At 41.4% G+C, this 17,367-nt stretch overlaps 1 protein-coding gene across 1 annotated transcript in view; it reads right to left on the bottom strand.

Annotated features, from left to right (window-relative positions):
• The window catches only part of EVL (Enah/Vasp-like), a 108,435-nt gene that overhangs the window by 59,462 nt on the left and 31,606 nt on the right, over positions 1-17,367 (bottom strand).

Here is a 17,367-nt window from a genome sequence, read left to right as displayed (position 1 = left end):
AAACATGGCACGCAATGCTGAGGTACACATTTAAAACTAGAAACAAGCAGACCTTGAACCAAAAGCCACGTTAAGTAAACTGAAGGAATCAATTACGTTAATCCAGGTAACAGCTAATGCTCAGATCTGGTGACGCACTGACACATCCCAGAATATGAAGTGCAAAATGCATAGGAACTCTTTTCTCCTTCACTTTAATAGCAATGAAAATGGGGAGGGAACTCCACAGAATTTTGTATTTTGGTGTTACAGTAGATAACTCATTTGATAGAGTATCAATAGATAGCTATTTTTGTTCTGTAGACTCACAGAAGTTCATCATTTCTTTATCTATTGCTTGTGCATTAGTGACTAATACAAATATTGATGCTAAAACACACTTTCCATATGACAGAAATTCCACTGCAAGTACTGCTGATGTGACAACTCAGTACGGGTCGAAATGCTTTACAGACACCGTTTGTAGTATTTTTGGAATGGCAGTAGGGATTTCGGTTCCTGGCCTTCAGAAATCCCAGCCACTTTTCTTATACTGGAGGAAATTAGAGTTACACAAAGTAAAAATGAGCCCTCCGAATGTTGAAGATCTTTGAGCATAACAGGGTTTTTCAAGAAGTGCACATTAGGCCTAAATAAAACTCTTAGGATTTAGGTCCCACAAAAGTTTTAAGTTCATGGCCACCCTATTAACTTCAGATCTCTATATACTTACGCAAACCTCCTTTCCTCATCCAAGTCACATTAAATATTTTTCAGCAATTCAATATCAAATGATAATCCACTTTTTTTCCCCTTCCTACATACACTTCTTTGGCTTGATTTTCTCTTAGTGTTTGACTTTCACCTCAAAAATACAGGAGAAGCTCTCTGCTGGTGCTGAGCCACTTCACTGTCCTGCCACTGCACCTGTAAACTACACCAACTGTAGCAAACGCAGCTCCACTCAACCCCATCACTGCCATCACTTTAATGAAAGGGAACACACTACTCTGGCTATTTAGAGGATCTGGGTAGATTACAGCAGCAATTTTCAGTCTTTTCTTATCCATAGATCTCAAAAAGATTTCCAAGCACAGGCGAATTCTGTGAATTGAAGCCTATTGATGTTTGGCTCATTGTGTTAGTCACTTCTCTCAGCCTCCATTGACCTCCTCTGTGCTGTGGGCAAGACTCTGAAAGCTCTTCACAGAGTTTACAGACAGAGCAATGATGCTGGCAGACATTTCCATGGAGATCAAGGTAAGAAACCAGGAGTTGGATTTGATGATGCCTGTAGGTCCCTTCCAACTCAGGACAGTCTTATGATTCTATGACAATTCAGACCAAAGCGTATTTTTATTACATAACATGAAAACAGCAGTCTGTATAATATTCAGATCAGAAAGACTGAACGTTTTATTTAATTAGAATTATAAGAAGCCTCATCCACGAGCTGCTGATGCTCTGCTGTGTGAAATACCTGGAGAAGACCTGCACCCTCACTGATGTACTTATCCAGCAAACACCTCACCATCACTTTTTTTTTAAGGTAAGCTGATGTCATGTGGCAGCTTCCCCATGCATCTGACACTAACAGCTGAGGGATTAGATCTTGCTCCAGCCTGTCTAATCCTCCAACTGGTGCAAGAGCCTCAGGCTGGCAGGAGGGGGGTCTGTCACCTTGCCTTGGTTCATAGATGTGGAGAAAGACAGAGAGATGTACCAGTAAAAAAGCAAGAATGCTGCATTATCTCTGCCATATGGAAGTGGAATGGCTGAGAATAATATCCAATGCAGTGCTATGGCTGGATGGTTCCCACCTGTCTCTGCTACAGGGTTGTTCGTGGCACCTCCAGCTACAGAGCCTATGGAGCATCAGCTGTCTGGTAGGCCTGTGGGCTCCCAGAAAAACCCATCCCTGGAAAGTATCTCTTAGCTGATGTGACATCAGTTTTGCTCCTCAAGCCTTGCCGGTCACTACAAGCCTGTACCAAAGGAAGCAGGAACATAACACTGGTTTCACCACAGCAAGTCTGGAGTGCTTGCACAGTGCTTGCCTGTGAGATGAACTTTTGATCCCACAATTGCCATGGTCTCCTTAATGAGTCAAACTTTCTTGATTGACTGATCCATACTTACCACAAAGAAAACACAGCTGAACATAGACATGAAGGTCTTATTGTGGCACTGCTCATCATGCCATGTTCAGATTCCAATGCATAGAGCAACATCACAGTTTGTTGCTATTAAGAACTGCAACAAAAACACCCTCTACAAACCCATGACAGAAATACAGATGTTTGCCCCAGGAGCAATAGTTAATGCATGACAGCCAATTGTTACTGTAACATAAAGCAACACATCAAGCTCAATTCCTGCTGTCCCTGCAGTCAGGGAAGTTTTTCATCATTCATTTAAATGGAAACAGGATTAAGCCTGTTATCTGGCCTCCAGTCAAATAACAGAAAGGAACATAAAACAAGTACAGCAAAAGGGGAATCCTTTCCTGCAAAACAATTCATCAATCCTTCAAAACCTAAAATGCCTTCAGGGATGCATTGCTAGGTTGCTATTTCACCCTAAATGGAGGTGTAACTCTTCATACCTGAAGTCTCATCCTCCACAAAAAATACAACTGTCCTACTGATGCTTTAAGGGGCATCCCTGAAAATCATCCAGAAAATGTTCAGCAAAACTCTTATAAAGGTCAGTTAGAACATTTCTACTGCACCCTGTAGATGGCATTATTTTAAATATGAACCAAATTACACTGGTTTCACAAGGCTCCAGCAAAAAAATTTTGTTATTTTTGTGCCCATACTCGATTGATACCTATGTCAACTACATACAACAGGTAATAATTGAGGTCTTAGTTGTACTATTGCGCATAGTCAAATTCTTCCTCTGTTAGAAGAGTTTAGCAGGCATCAGCATTTATACACTAAGTCATAATTCTAGAAATTGCCTTGTTTTCCTAAGAATACACGCGTAAATTACTGAATAATGGGTAAGTCTTGGAAAAGATTCATCATATTCCACATACCATTGCAAATGTAACATAAAAAAATCGATAGAATTTGTAATATCAACATCCAAGCAGACTTGCCTGGGTTTCCACCCCAGGCAACTAAACATGTTGAAAGGGTATAACTGCACCTCATGTATGGCTTGCTTGGACAAAGCTGATCTGCAGCATCCTCCTCACTTTATTACCTGTAGTGTCAGCAACACTTTCATCCCCAAAGAGTTACTTCCAGCTATAAGGTACCATTCATAGTGCAGAGCCTAACCACACATAGAGGGCAGTTAGTGGTAGCAGTGAAGCTGCACTTTCAGCCACTGCTGCAATGCAGGTGGCTTCATCCACAAATGTTTCTCCTCTCCTATCTGTGCAGAAATTGAAAAATGCAGCCCCCTTCTTCCTGGGTTTTACTAAATTTATGATAAACAAGTCTTACAGCCAAAAAAGAGCTACAAAGGAGTATTGATAAGGTAATGCTGGGAGCCCTAGGGAAAACACATGCATTTTTTTGTGAATTATTGTAAATTGTCCTTAATGGAGCAGCTTGACATAAATTGGTTGACTGCAAGTAATTAAACAGTAGGAAGAAAAATGACAGGGCATGAAATGACAGGAATGACTGTGGAAGTTGGGATTAGGGGAAACACAGACAGGGGAAACGTCTTCACTTTGCCTAGGCAAGTGGGCTATCAAATATGAAAGAAAAAAAGCTCAGAACTGAACCACAAAAGAACCAGCATAGAACATAAACTGGAAAAAGGGAGTAAACCATGACGATGGACAGCAAGCCTTGAAAAGAGGCTTTGAAGGCTCTCCAAGGCTTGTCGGTCTTATCCCAAACTAAGGAAAACATGAGAGGCCACGCTGCAATGGGGCAGAAATTGACCGAAAATCAACTGTGAGTTCCCTAGTAGAAATCAAGGAACTTATTATTAACCCATCATGTTTCAAGCTGCTTTCAGTTCTCTCCCCTTCAACCAAGCTGTCTTCTGGTACTCTTAGCAAATGCAAACTTTTGCAAACATTTACCTTATTTTTAATTTCCATTTCCCATCCATTTACATCCATCCTTTCTCGTTTAAATAACCAATCATTTCAAATTACTTTCGACTGATCTGATCATTTGTAATTGTTAATATGGCTTTGCCCAAGTCTTGTCCTATCTGGGAACTAACCCTCAGCACCCAGTACGTGCAAGGTGACTCGCAAGCCATTGCACACATCTCGTTCCACTTCTCCACTGAGTCTGTCCACAGAAAGCTGTGTGGTTGAACGTGACGCACGAGAAATAGATGCTGGATTAAGATGATGACAGAAATATCTCAACGTTACCTTTAAAAGAGCTAACATAAATAAAAATCCTGTATACGTAGACATGTGGTCTTTGTGGTATATATCTGTGTTAATCTCAGAATTAGCAAGCTACAATTCGTGGTCCTGCAGCACTTAAAGTCTGCTGCAAACTCCAGTGGCCTAATTTGCTGAAAAGACTTTAGTCAATTTTACTGAAACAAACAAAATCATGGTTTGGAAGCAGAGAAAGTGTTTCAGCAGTTCCCTCTGCAAAAAAATAGGTGGACATTTCTGTTTAGTGACAGGGTTTAGAGAACAACAAAGAAACAGGAGACCCTCTGAGCACCAGTCAGGTCACCCAGGCTCATATTCTCCATACCTGAGATCTGAGCTCCTGGCAGACATAACCTCCATGGCACAGTGGCTCTCGGCCTTCTCACCAGAGATTCACTGCTGGCTTTGCTCATGACTCCATTTTTTGCTGGGAGCCCTCATTCCTGTAACACAGTGTCAGTCCCATTCTGACTCTATTAGGGACCTCCTTTTTCAGAGTCTACTTTCCTCCACAAGCAAATGCACAGAATATCCTGTGTCACCATCGTTCATCCTACCCTTGTCCCAGAGCACCAAAGTTCATGGTGAAGCAGGAGCGCTTAGCCGCTGATCAAACTCAAGGACAGCACAAACCCAGAGGGACTTCATGCACAGAGGTGCTTCTGATTCTCAGTGACATGCAGATTATTATATTAAATAATTGCAAGAAAACCCAGCACATACAAAGCCTCCTTCACAAGTAGCTCTCAAACAGACACTGTTAAATAAAATCATGACATGCCTCCAGAAACACATATTTTGCAGAGATAAAAAATTGAAATTCTGGTACCTACAGCATAAACAAGTAAGATGAATATCAATTTGCTTCCTCAAGGAGGAGTATTTTTCTACTAGCAATGAGACATTCACTTGAAGTTCTCCTTTTTCTGTACTAGCATACCCATGGGAATTGCCATGTGCAATGACTGCTGCCAGTATTCACTGCAGACACTTAAGATGGAAACCAAAACCCAGCTCACGAGGTGCTCAGATCACACAAAGCTTGAGAGATGAGTTGCTAAACATGGAAACATCCATGCAACCCTGGCATGACCACGCTATGTTGTCTGTCACTCCTCAGTGCTCTTGATGATGGGAGATACAGTAAGTAGAAATACAAAAAAATGAGTAGTGAACGCAGAAAGATAATGCAGTGGAAGGGGTGTTTCACATGGGTCTGTCACAGCACAGCAGCTCGGTCCTGCAGAAGTCCACACAAAAACCTGACCTCTCAGTGTCCACTGTCACACTAAACAAGAAATCTGCCAATTGGGGTAGATTTAGGGTTGGCGGGCTGGCTGCAGATTTATGCCCTTATAAGCCGGCACATCTGTTTCATTTATAGTGCTGAGATTTTGATGTCATGTGGTATGTTTTGCACACTGAACCGTAAGAGATATAATGATTCTAAGGGGAACTCCAGTCATCAGTATCTCAACTCAACACTTAAAAAAGTTTTAAAATAGCTGCTGTGCAAAAGGCACTTTACAGCGGAAATGTAGTGATTGAGAGAGGCAGCCCAATACCCAGCGCTATGGCCAACCTTCCTTCAGCGCCTGCCTACTCTGACAGGGTAGGGGCATTGCTGTGTTCTAATAGAGAAACCCCACTGTTCCATTAAAGCTTTAAATCACACAACATCTATTTCTGCAGTGAAGTGTGGTTTGCTCGCTAACTTTGCATGCCACCTTGAAGATAAACTTCGGCAGTTCCTAAAAATAATGTAAATGTTTAGATGTTCCTAAAACTAAAGATCAAGTAGATGCCCTGGGGAGAGACAATGAACCCAAGTAACTTGTAAACACACAGACAAAAACAGTAAAAAAAACAACTTTACTAGATCAAGTTGCTATTAATATAAACCATTTGCCTTCACCATTAAATTACAGAAATAAAAAGAAGAAGTAACCAATCTTGTAAAATACACATCATGCCCAAAACCCAAGACCAAACTGTCAAATGAAAACCCATGACTAAAATTCTCACGCACCAGCCAGCCAAATGCATATTGCAGTAGAATAATACTTTAAATAAAGGCTTTTAAAGATTATAATCTTAACGAATAATCAGGAGAGGCAGACTCATGAGTACATACAGCAAATCAACACACAGGTATTTCACTGAAGTTGGCATTGTGTAGCTTTGGTTACTCTGCAGTCTCCAAAGAAATGCAAATAAACCTGTGAAAACTCCTCTCGAGCCGCCAGCATCACACTGGGACTGAGCACAGCTCAACTGTTCCAGCCTCTCCCTCACTGCCAGCAGCTGCATATGCACATAGCATTGCCATATGAACATAATTAACACTGTATAAAACTATAAATTACCCCGCAAAGCTATAAGCACGATGCAGACCTCCTGCATCTCTAATGACACACACTTTCCATTTAGCCCTACTAACTGACAGTGAACTTGCTGCCATTCAGAGCACGATGCCCAGGTACTTACGTGCCCGCCATTGAGGAAGACCTGGTCAGGTAATCCTGGAAGAATAGATGCTCAAATCTGGCACGTGTGTTTACACCCAAATAGGATATTTCACCAGATTACACAGCTGAACACAGATTTGGCAGGAAGACAACCTGAGTCTATGTGAAGTCTTATTACGAAAACAGGAAAGGGAAGCGTTACCAAGAGAGCAAAAGGGCAGGCAGGAAGTAACGCTTGCTTAGCAGGGAAGGGACTTAAAAGAAAAAAAAAATACTATTTCTTTCAGCTGATTTATTGAACAAAAGTCCAAACAATATAGATTAAGATTAGATGCATCACTTTTCCCTCATTGGTGGCAGGGCAATTAAAAACGTTTCATTATTTTCTCAAGGCACAGGTTTGCTCTCCAAGAAAAAGAAAAAAAGCAAACAAACCTAATACCCAGACAAACTGCTGTTATCCATTTACAGCAGGATGGGGGCATGGTACAGAACCAAACCCAGGGCCCCCTGGCTGCTGCCATCCTGGCTCTCCCTGACAGCTGGAATTGGCATGGGCTAACAATCAACTACCCTACAGAAGGAGAAATCTCCAAATACTGGAGAAATGTCCAACATTAGAAATGAGAACAAATTTACTCCAAGGGGTATGTAAGCACTGTGTGCCCTTCTGTAAGTCAGAAGTGTCCCTCTCTAAGTGTAATGCTGCAGCAATTCTGATGGGCTGCCTCTCAGAGGTGGCAGTAATTTGAGGCACATTTTTCTTCCTGGCTTCCTTTTTCTCCTCATTCCTTGCTTTGGAAAAGCAGTAAACGTGGATACGCAGCAAATGCTCCCCAATCTTTCAGCTTGGCTTTAGGCTATGGGTGCGTTCTGGGATGATGTGATAACAGCAGAGGGAGAACTAGTGCAAGGCAAACAGCAAGGAGAACTATATGGTATGTTCTTGCTATACATAAGAAAACGATAGTTTTCTCCCCATTTCTCCATGATTTTGCCTTCTGCTTTTTGTCAGTGTCCTCACACATTCTTCTAATGTGTGTAAATGCGTCAGCTGATATCTGTGACTGCACAAACACACACACAGTGCAAATAAAAAATGCAAACATCTGCAGAAGAAAAACACTGGGTATTCTGGGCTCCCAACTGCTCCTCCTAAGTCCAGGTGCCATCACAAGCACCTCTGCCTGGAGATCTAAGCAGAAAAGAAAGGAAATACAGACAAGCCAGAAGACAACAAGAGGATAAAAAAGTTGATTATTACCATTCAGAGAGGAATTAACACTGCCTTTTGCCTCAACTCCATTTTTTAACACACACTGCTCAAGAAAATAATTCTCCTCTGATGATAATGGACACGTTGGTGGTGGTGCAATGCAGGTCAGCATGAGGGGGGGACAGATGGCTCACAGCCAGCTGTGTCACTGCAGCATTACACAAACAGGGAAGGTTACACAAACAGGGAAGGAATGTGTTACCTAACTTGAACCCAGTTCCTGAAAGTGCAATGCATAAGAATGACTTCCCTGATCTCTACCATTGCACAGTCATGCCTTTCTCAACTGCTTGGGTGCCTTTGCCTGTATGATGGGGAGCACACAGGTCTGACATGGCGGCCTGATCTCCTTAGCACACAGGCCGCAGAGCTTTTGAAGACGAGAGCTGGAAGGCAGAGGCAACTGTGTGGGACTTTGGGCCTTTCTTTCTCCAGGAGCCAGCACTCAGGGATCTGAGGCTCAGCACCTGCCAAGAACCAAGGAGTGTAGTTTAGTTTTCATCTGACTTAGGAATGTTGCAGTGGAACAAGAAAGAGTTCTCTGACATACTAGCAAAGCTCTTTTCATTTTTTTTCTTTGTTTTCTTGTCATTGTTGTTTTTTAATGTATTTTTCTGCTTAACAAAACATTTTATTACCACTTTCCTGATACTTCAGTTTGGCTGCCATTTACCTAATACTATGCCTTTCTCCTTTGAGATCTGGCTGTTTGTTGAGCAACGCCCCGTCTCATTCATACATCCCACTTTTCATTACTTTAAAACTTGGCTTTACTTGGAGTCAAGTGGCACTTCCTCTGTACAGCTCATTCATTGCTTAGACTATTACTGTCAAGTACTGTTTACACAAACAAACTCAACTGCATGCGTTAGAAAAGAAGTCCAACAAGGAGAAGTGCAGAATCCTGCATGTAGGGAAGAACAACCCCAGGCACCAGCACCTATTGGGAAGCACCCAGCAGGAAGGCAGCTCTGCAGAAAAGTACCTGGATGTCCTGGAGGGCACCAAGTCAGCAGTGTGCTGCTGAGAAGGCTAATGGAATTCTTGGCTGCATTAGGCAAAGCTGTCTGGATGTAATCTTGAGCACCCTGCTCGAGCAGGGATCAGACCAGATGGATCCTGCCAACCTCAGCCATGCTGTGATTCTATGACATTACCTGAAAAGTCCATCTCCAAATCACCGTGGTCTCAAACTGCTAAATCAATTGACCAGTCTGGCCATGCTGGCTCCATTCTTCTAGGCACACAGGTACAGGATGCTAGACTAAGGAAAGCTCTGAGAAGCTTTTTTTTTTTATTTCTGTTTGATGTGTCTGGGATAGATCCAGTCACTGATTTTTGGCAAGGACACAGTACTTAGTTGTCAGAACAGGTTTCGTGCTGAACCAAGCAAAAATAACTCTGACAATAATACAATAATACAATAACATCTGCTAGCTCCTGAGCTAGCGTAATCAACGCTCAGAGATTTGGTTCTTCAGATCACAAGTACAACTGAGCACACCTGAAAACAACCAGCTCTCCCCACCCACTCATACCCCAGCAGCTGGGACACTGAAGCCATCTCTGAAGACATGCCAGGAAGCAGTGACAGTGAGCATGACAAAACGCAGCTCTGTCCCACAGTGCCCCGTCATAAGCCAAACTAATTTCATTAAGCACTACAGCATGCATTCCAGCAGAAGTGCCTCTAATCACTCGCCTGCATTGCTAAAATGCCTCGGACTAGAGAGTGCTTAGAAGGAACCAGCACTCTGAACAAATTACAAAATAAGACCCAGTAGCTGGTTTCTGTCCAGTCCTCACAAAGAACTGCAAGCTGGGTAAACAGATTTTTTCAGTCACGTGTTGAGATCTGGGTGAGAAGAGCAAGATTTCTGAACATAGAAGCGAGGCTTTAGCTGCAATTATGTGAATATTCCCATAGGCTTTTGAGAAGCACATCTGCAGGCTTTCATATTCCAAAGATGTCTGGGTTGCTTTCTTCTGCAGAACTGCATTACCAAATGTGACATTATTGGTATGTCATAATAGTGTTATGTATTTTCAGTTCTTGGAGTACAGTGCAAACCCAGAAAGGTGAGACTCTCAGTCTCAAGCTCAGGCTCACATCCAAATAGAAAATCCAGCTGATCTTTTAAGAATGAAAAGAAGATGCACTGTAAAATGTGTTGTGTTTGGCTGTATATTCTAGAAAGCTTATTAGAGTCATAATCCAAAAACAGAACTATAACTAAAAGCCATTTGTAGGCAGATATGAAGAAAACACTTTTTCTTAATGAATATATATTTCGCACCTTCCAAATAACGTTTCAGAAATTTATCTCTCTTATTTTTAGTTCAGCGCTATTCCAAGAAGGCAGCTTATTACAATGCAAAAAAAAAAACCAAAAAAAACTGCATATGGCAATGTCATTTCATTTAAAAAGTTCACGATTAAGAAATCTGAAAATTCACACTGAAACTGCACACCCAAATTTCATCAAGTACAAAACTCTGTGTGCATATATGCAGAAATCCTAAATAACAGCATGTAAAAATATGCAGTTATATACTCTGATTTGCAAAACTAATTTCACAGCTGTTAATAGTCCTTGAATGTATGACATTTCCTCATACACTGAGATTTGCAACCGCTAAACATGCTGATGAGACAAAAAAAAATGCCTTGTCCCCAGAAAGTTTAACTCTTTGTGTCAATACATGCTGCTGATCTCTAACATTTCTATTTTCCTGCTCTACACTCATTCTGAAGGATGAGAAGAAATACTAAAGAGGAAAGCAGAATATACTTATTTAGTATTACAGGGGTTAAAAATGTGCAATGAGGTAAGGTGCTGGCAAGCAATTGCACTGATTTTTTTTTTTTTAAATTGAATGATAGTCTTTTAGAGACTACTGATGTAGGATGTAATCCCATCACTACTGAGGTCCAAAGAAGTTTTGCCATGTACTCTGCCTAACCATTTGATAAAGATCCATTCAAGCAGTGACAAATAAACATATGGCAGGGAAAAAAGGAAGAAAAAAAGAACTACAAAAACCACAACCAAACAAAGCACAAAAAAACACGAACACTATCCAGTCCTTTAAAGGACCCAAGTTATGTCAGATTTAGGGCGACATATTTCTTCTTTCTAGGAAGACCTTGACTAATTCCCACAGTGACCTTATCTAAGATAATTTCCTCTCCTCCCCACTGCTCTGAAGAGGGAGATCTCTGGCCTCACCTGCTTGCAGGGGGACCACCTATTTGCCCTGATGTGCACAGCCAAGGTATTGCATTAAGGAATAACCACATTGGAAAGAATTAACTCTGCGGCTGCCTTCAATTTTCTTCTCTAGAAACTGTGATGAGCAATGGGCAGTGAGCCCAGACCCCACGTTAAGCAGCATGGAACAAGTTATAGACCATATGGAGAGAAATAAACTGCCACTTCATACACAGGATACCCATAGTGCTTTTTTTGCCTGAGTCAGCTAATTGAACATCCGCAAATCAGCACATTTATAACAAATGGAGTGTTATGATATCATGGGAAATTTATCTAATACGATCAAAGTTTGCCAGAAAAAGTTCCACTTAAAATATGAAAGTACTTAAGGGTTTTGAGTGCCTTTTTACGTGTGATGTTTTACAGTCCTTACTGAACAAACATTTCTGCGTCATGTCTGCCAATGGAGTGGAGGACCATGTCCTTCTCCCCTCCCGCATCAGCAATCCCCTGCAGCCAGCAGCATGGGTATCTCCCTGCTGCCTTTTCCAAACAGAAGTTATGAATTAAAGAGCAAAGGCTATTTTAACCCACTCTGTCCTGCAGATTTCAAGAGGTGTACCCAGCTTTTCTATGTAACTTTGTTATTTTAAAGCAAAGCAATGGCCTTGATCTGAAAAGCCATTAACAGTGGTCTGAGTGTCAATGTAAACTTACTAGAAGTCAGCTGAAAACAATCCCATATTTATGTCAACAAGCATATGCTTTCTCCCAAAATTGGCTGCACAGCAGATGTTTTCACTTTCAGCTTGCACTTTTCCTTTCACTTTAGTAAATTGTTTATTAGAAGAGGTTTCAGCAGATCTAATCAGTGATCATGTGAACTGCATAGATTATTTTTCATAGCTCCCAATTCCTGGGGAAGTCATATAAATTTCTGGGCTTAGGTCTTAAAGCCCAGAAAATACCAACTTTACAACAGTCTCAAAAAGAGATTAGATTTCTCGTTCAAAATTTGCATTTGCTCCTTTCTCATACCAACCTTCTCTGCTATTCGGTGCTATCCCCACTTGGTGAAGTAACACCAAGCTGAAGAACGTCTGGCCTTGCTTCTAGGCTTGTTTCTGTGCTGCTCAGAATAGGGCTGGCTGGAAATAGCAATTGTCTTACAGACATAAGGAAGTGAAGGCTGAAAAAGGCACCTGCAGCAGTGCCACACCAGCCCACCAAATCTTTCTTTCCTATGTAATGCTCTGAGGAGTAGGCACACATGGCAGCAGAGCATCCGTATTCCTTCCACCTTTTTCATCTCTTGTAGCAGTTCTTACAGCAGTTCTTACAGCGATCCCTTACTTAGCAGGATGCTGAGATAGCTTTGCATGACTTGAAACCTGCTCCATCCTTCCTAATGCTGATGGAAAAACTCATGTTAGTAATTTCAGCAGCAGCACAAACTTCTTTTTTTTATCATCTGTGTCATAGGTCAGGCAGTAAAACAAAGTAAATTGTACTGGACTGTTGAAGCCAATCTGATGCCTGCACTGATATCAATGGGCAATGAAAGTGGGCTCAGTGTTTTCAGACGTCCTTCAGCTAGGCAGAACACTATATTATGCCTAGGCACAAACAACAGTCTGCCAAACTGCACCATGGTACGTATTTAGGCTAATTTCCTCATTTTGATAAAAAGTGAACATTACAGGCCTGAGCATTTGTAGCTTTTCATCCTGGGAAAGGTACAACCCTCTTTAAAGTGAGTATAAACCAACACCAATGTAAATGAACTATACTGAAGTATCTGTATATTTCCTGCTGGAATCAGCAAACTATTTTTTTCTGAATTTTACAGTAAGAACAATTTTCATATTATTTTTAGCAAAAATAACCAAAGGAGAGCTAGTGAATAGAGAAATTCTGTAAGCAAATCCTTTGTCCGAAACTACTAACAATGCTTGACAAAACCAAAAATTATCCTGGCAGTCCTTTCCATCTTCCTCTCTTCCCAACTCCTTTCCTCCTTCCATTACTTCTTGGCAAAGATTTGTCCCCATTCCCTGGCAGATAAAAATACTTGATGAGTGCCAAAATTGAAACAGGATCCCTGAACACATTTGTGCACCAGATTCCTCTGCATGCAACATTTGAGATTTTGCAAGATGACTATGTATTTTTCTAAATCAAAGCTGCACGTTATTTGCAGTGCAAAAGATACTGAAGAGGACATCAGAGTCTATTTCCATAATGGCAGAAGTATTCTTGCCCTGCCATGATTTTTACTCTGCTTCTCCTAATAACCATCCTTACGTCATTTTTCACAATGGATGTTTATATGTAATAGTATCCAAGACTAATCTAATGAAAGCACTTCAGGCAGTAAATTTAAGCATTTTGGCTACATGTACCCTGTTGCTGATTTTGTTAAATCTTATGAAAGCAATCCTCTGTAACAACAAAACCTCAAGGTGCAAAAAAGTTGGAAAGATATCACAGAGGATGCATTTGGATCATGAAGAATGGTCATCCTCAATCTTGTAGGCTTTCAAGTCATCATGAAATTATCTGTGTTCACAGCATGGAGAAGTTCCTATGGTTTAGGACAATTTTCACAAATTAGTGCTGACAAAGATTCTTCCACAATTCTTACTAATGAGAGTTAACGAGTTAAAATGTCACTAGAATAGTGTTCTCCAAACTCAGCTGCATGCCTCTATTACTAAAAAGCTTCTGAGCACACACTACTACTAAGATATATTTTCTTATAAGCTACATACATACATACTTATGTTCTCACCTTTTCTTCCCATAGCCATGCATTGCTTTGTGCAGCTCCTGGGGTGCACACACCCTACTTTGAAGACATCTGTGTCTTCTAGGTAGTGAACACAGATCCTTCCTCTGAGGCCCAGAGGAAACAGCTCTAGTAAAATGCCAAGATCTGGTGAAGCAGCATCCTTTGTTTCTACAAAGCTACAGTGTCCAGCAGAGTGAAATGTATCATGACTGGAAAGCTGCTGAAGAAAAAAAATAAAAATAAAAATAAAAAATAAAAATAAAATAAAAAATCAAAGATCTAAGGCTAATTTTCAGTTAAATTTCCAAAATTGCACACGAGAAATTTAAAGGCCTTCTGTCAATCTGGAAAGCTATCGCAATTTAAAAGGAGAGGGATGAAATAAATGTTTCTCGAGTTAACCTTAAGTAGAATTAAAAAAAAAAAATCAAATCACTTTGAATAGCCTTGAGAAATAAAAGACTCAGCTACTCTGTGGTGCTGAGCTGTAAACAAGACCATATAAATTCCTTTGACTTCAAATCCACACTTGGTAAATGGCAGCAAACACAGTGACAGACCATCAGGGTGAAAGTTCTTTATAGCTCCTGTGTTCCCTGCCTTGTGCTCTCCCTCATATCAGGAATTACACTTTTTTTTTTTCTTCTCAGAAGTCTAATTTTATAGTTCTCTGGTATTTTTTACTGCCTAAAGCACGTAGCCTGTTTGTCAGTACTCCAGACAGACTTGTCAAAAGATAACCTCTCCCACCCAAAGTTTGACATAACACTTTAGCCCTTGAGCCATTGCGCGAGAGTGTGACACAGCCTGTGATGCTGAGATGTGCTCTTTGCAATAGCACATTGCTTTTATCATAACAGCATATTCAGAAATATTGTTTTGCATAACTGACACCACATTTTTAGGGAAAAAAAAAAAGAAAAACTGAAAAAGTGAACTGAAAATCACTCACAAGTCGACACACTGCAAAAAGGAGAGCTGCATGCAGGGGATGGGGAAAGTTTCAGAAATATCCCAACGTCTCTTTGCTGCTACATCCACATTGGGTTCTCTCTGCACCCTGAAGAGCTTACCAAACCCAAGGCCCGTGCAGCCAGCTCTCACAGGAGCTCTCCTCACAAACTTTCTGATCAGGGTGTTATCAAATGGGCAGCGTCATCGCGCTGTTTGCTCTGCTGAAACCAACTCCTGCAGCACCAACAGCATACAAATCAGGCAGAGCGCTGAATTGTCTCTGGGGCTGCATACTCTGTTTAGGCAGTCACAGCTTAACGGATAAAACACTGACCTCTGAGACCCTTTTTCAAATCCAGCCTGCATTCCCGTGACAGGCAGTGGAACTGAGCATTAGTTTCAAAGAACCATTTTTCTAGGTGCTGTCTGCATTTTTACCATGAGCCTTTTCTCTTCAGTATTTCTGCTTTCCTTGCTTGTCTCATCTCTTTCTGCTTAGGATGACTGGCTTCCAACACCCAGACAATGGTCTTTATTTACTTAATAATACAACCACAGCTGGAAATCAGACCGTGGATTTGAGGAACGCTCCTATGGAAGACATAAGATGTGAAAACAAAACTCCCTGTTTGCTCTGAGGGTTTCGTAGCCTGTGTAGGGAATGGTCTGCAGCTCCCAGTTTGGTCTTACACAGTGAGTGGACTCTTTACTGTTTGCTGTTTTCTATCCCTCCTCCATGTCCTTGCTGGACAGTTAGCTCTTTAGGACTGCAGGGATCTCCTACATCCCACCATACTACATCTTGCTATCTCCAGATGCCTCCAGATCTTGGCAGTCACCTGCACAGCACTGCTGGCCCCTTAGTGACCAAGCAACACATCCCAGAAATATTATTAAAAAGACAGAAAAAAGTTGGTTTCAGTGGCATTTAAACAACTCCTCTCTGCTTCCCCAAAAATAAGAAATAGAAAATACAACAGTTATTAATGGGTGTGCCATGTGCCTCATTGCTCTCTCTCTCACTTTCACTGCCTCTTAGAGTTAAGTTCACAACATTTAAAAATGAGAATAAAACCTAACTTGCTGATACATGATGCTTTCTATGCCTTGCTTTCTCTGTAGGCTCCCTTTTTGCCCGTGACGCATGAGGCAGGCACCCTCACTCACCTGCACTCCATGCTCACTGCGACCCAGCTGTGACTTTGGATTCTAAAGGCATTGAAGTATTTACCAGAAAGCCCCCAAAACAATAAGAATACATAGCCGTAGCAGTAGGGGTGCACACAATGAACATGGAACCTATGAGATCTCCACGCTTGCTTTGCTAGCTGCTGCTGAGTGAACTACAAAGCCATCAGATGAGCACAAGGTTCAGGAAAGATGGGGTTGTAAATTTAAACAAAGAAAACCCTTGGGGGGACTCTAGGAAGCAAGGGACCTCTGCTGGGCTGGGAGAGCTATGGAACCAATGAGGTTTCATGGGCAGAGTGCTCTGTATCAACCACAACACCACACAGACTGCGAACAGGGCTGGCTGAGTGATACAGGACAGTATGGGGGAAGAGGAGTTGTAAATCTGTGTTTTCCTTCATTTTCTTCACCTGTACATTTATAAACTTTCACAATTATATCATCACCTTCAGATGTCATAAGTAAGTTCCATTCGGTTTTGACATACCTTGGCATGAGGTAAAGTTAGTTTCTTGGTATCAGACTAGCATTAGTGTTCCTCAAGCATAATTGTGGCAGCTTATCACCGTGACGCTCTAATGAGCACCCAGCTCATTACAATAAGGGCAACACAATGTGCAGTGTGGTGTGCTTTGGGATGCATGGCACGGAGCGGTGTCAGTGCCTGCACTATAGGAAGAGAGACATACTTCCTTCTGAAAATAAGCAGGGAAATAATCATGATACAGCAGAGCGGATGACATCACAGACTTCAATGTAACCTGTGCAGACTGAAGTTTCCAAAACAGTGGAGCCAACGCAGCTGGGCTCAAGGAGCAAACAGCCAAGAGCCAGAACAGCCCATGGACTCTCCCTATGACCACGCCAATACAAACAAAAATGCTTATGTAAACTAAGAAACTGCTTACATGCTTGCATGTCCTTCACATAAGACAAAATAGCCAACAATTATTTGATCCTTCTCATTTACAGTATTTTTTTTTTGTGCATGCACATGAAAGAACATTCTTATGGTGGAAAAAATAATGAGATAGTATTCCTAAATTCTTCCGCTTAAATTCAATAGGAGGTGAAAAACTTAACTGAAAGAATTAAGGCTAATTTTGTTGTTTTTCCACTTGTTT

The sequence above is a fragment of the Meleagris gallopavo genome, chromosome 5, assembly GCF_000146605.3.
Source record: "Meleagris gallopavo isolate NT-WF06-2002-E0010 breed Aviagen turkey brand Nicholas breeding stock chromosome 5, Turkey_5.1, whole genome shotgun sequence".
Lineage (NCBI taxonomy): Eukaryota > Metazoa > Chordata > Aves > Galliformes > Phasianidae > Meleagris > Meleagris gallopavo.
Note: the sequence above shows the minus strand (reverse complement) of the source record. Positions and strands in the feature narration are given on the sequence as shown.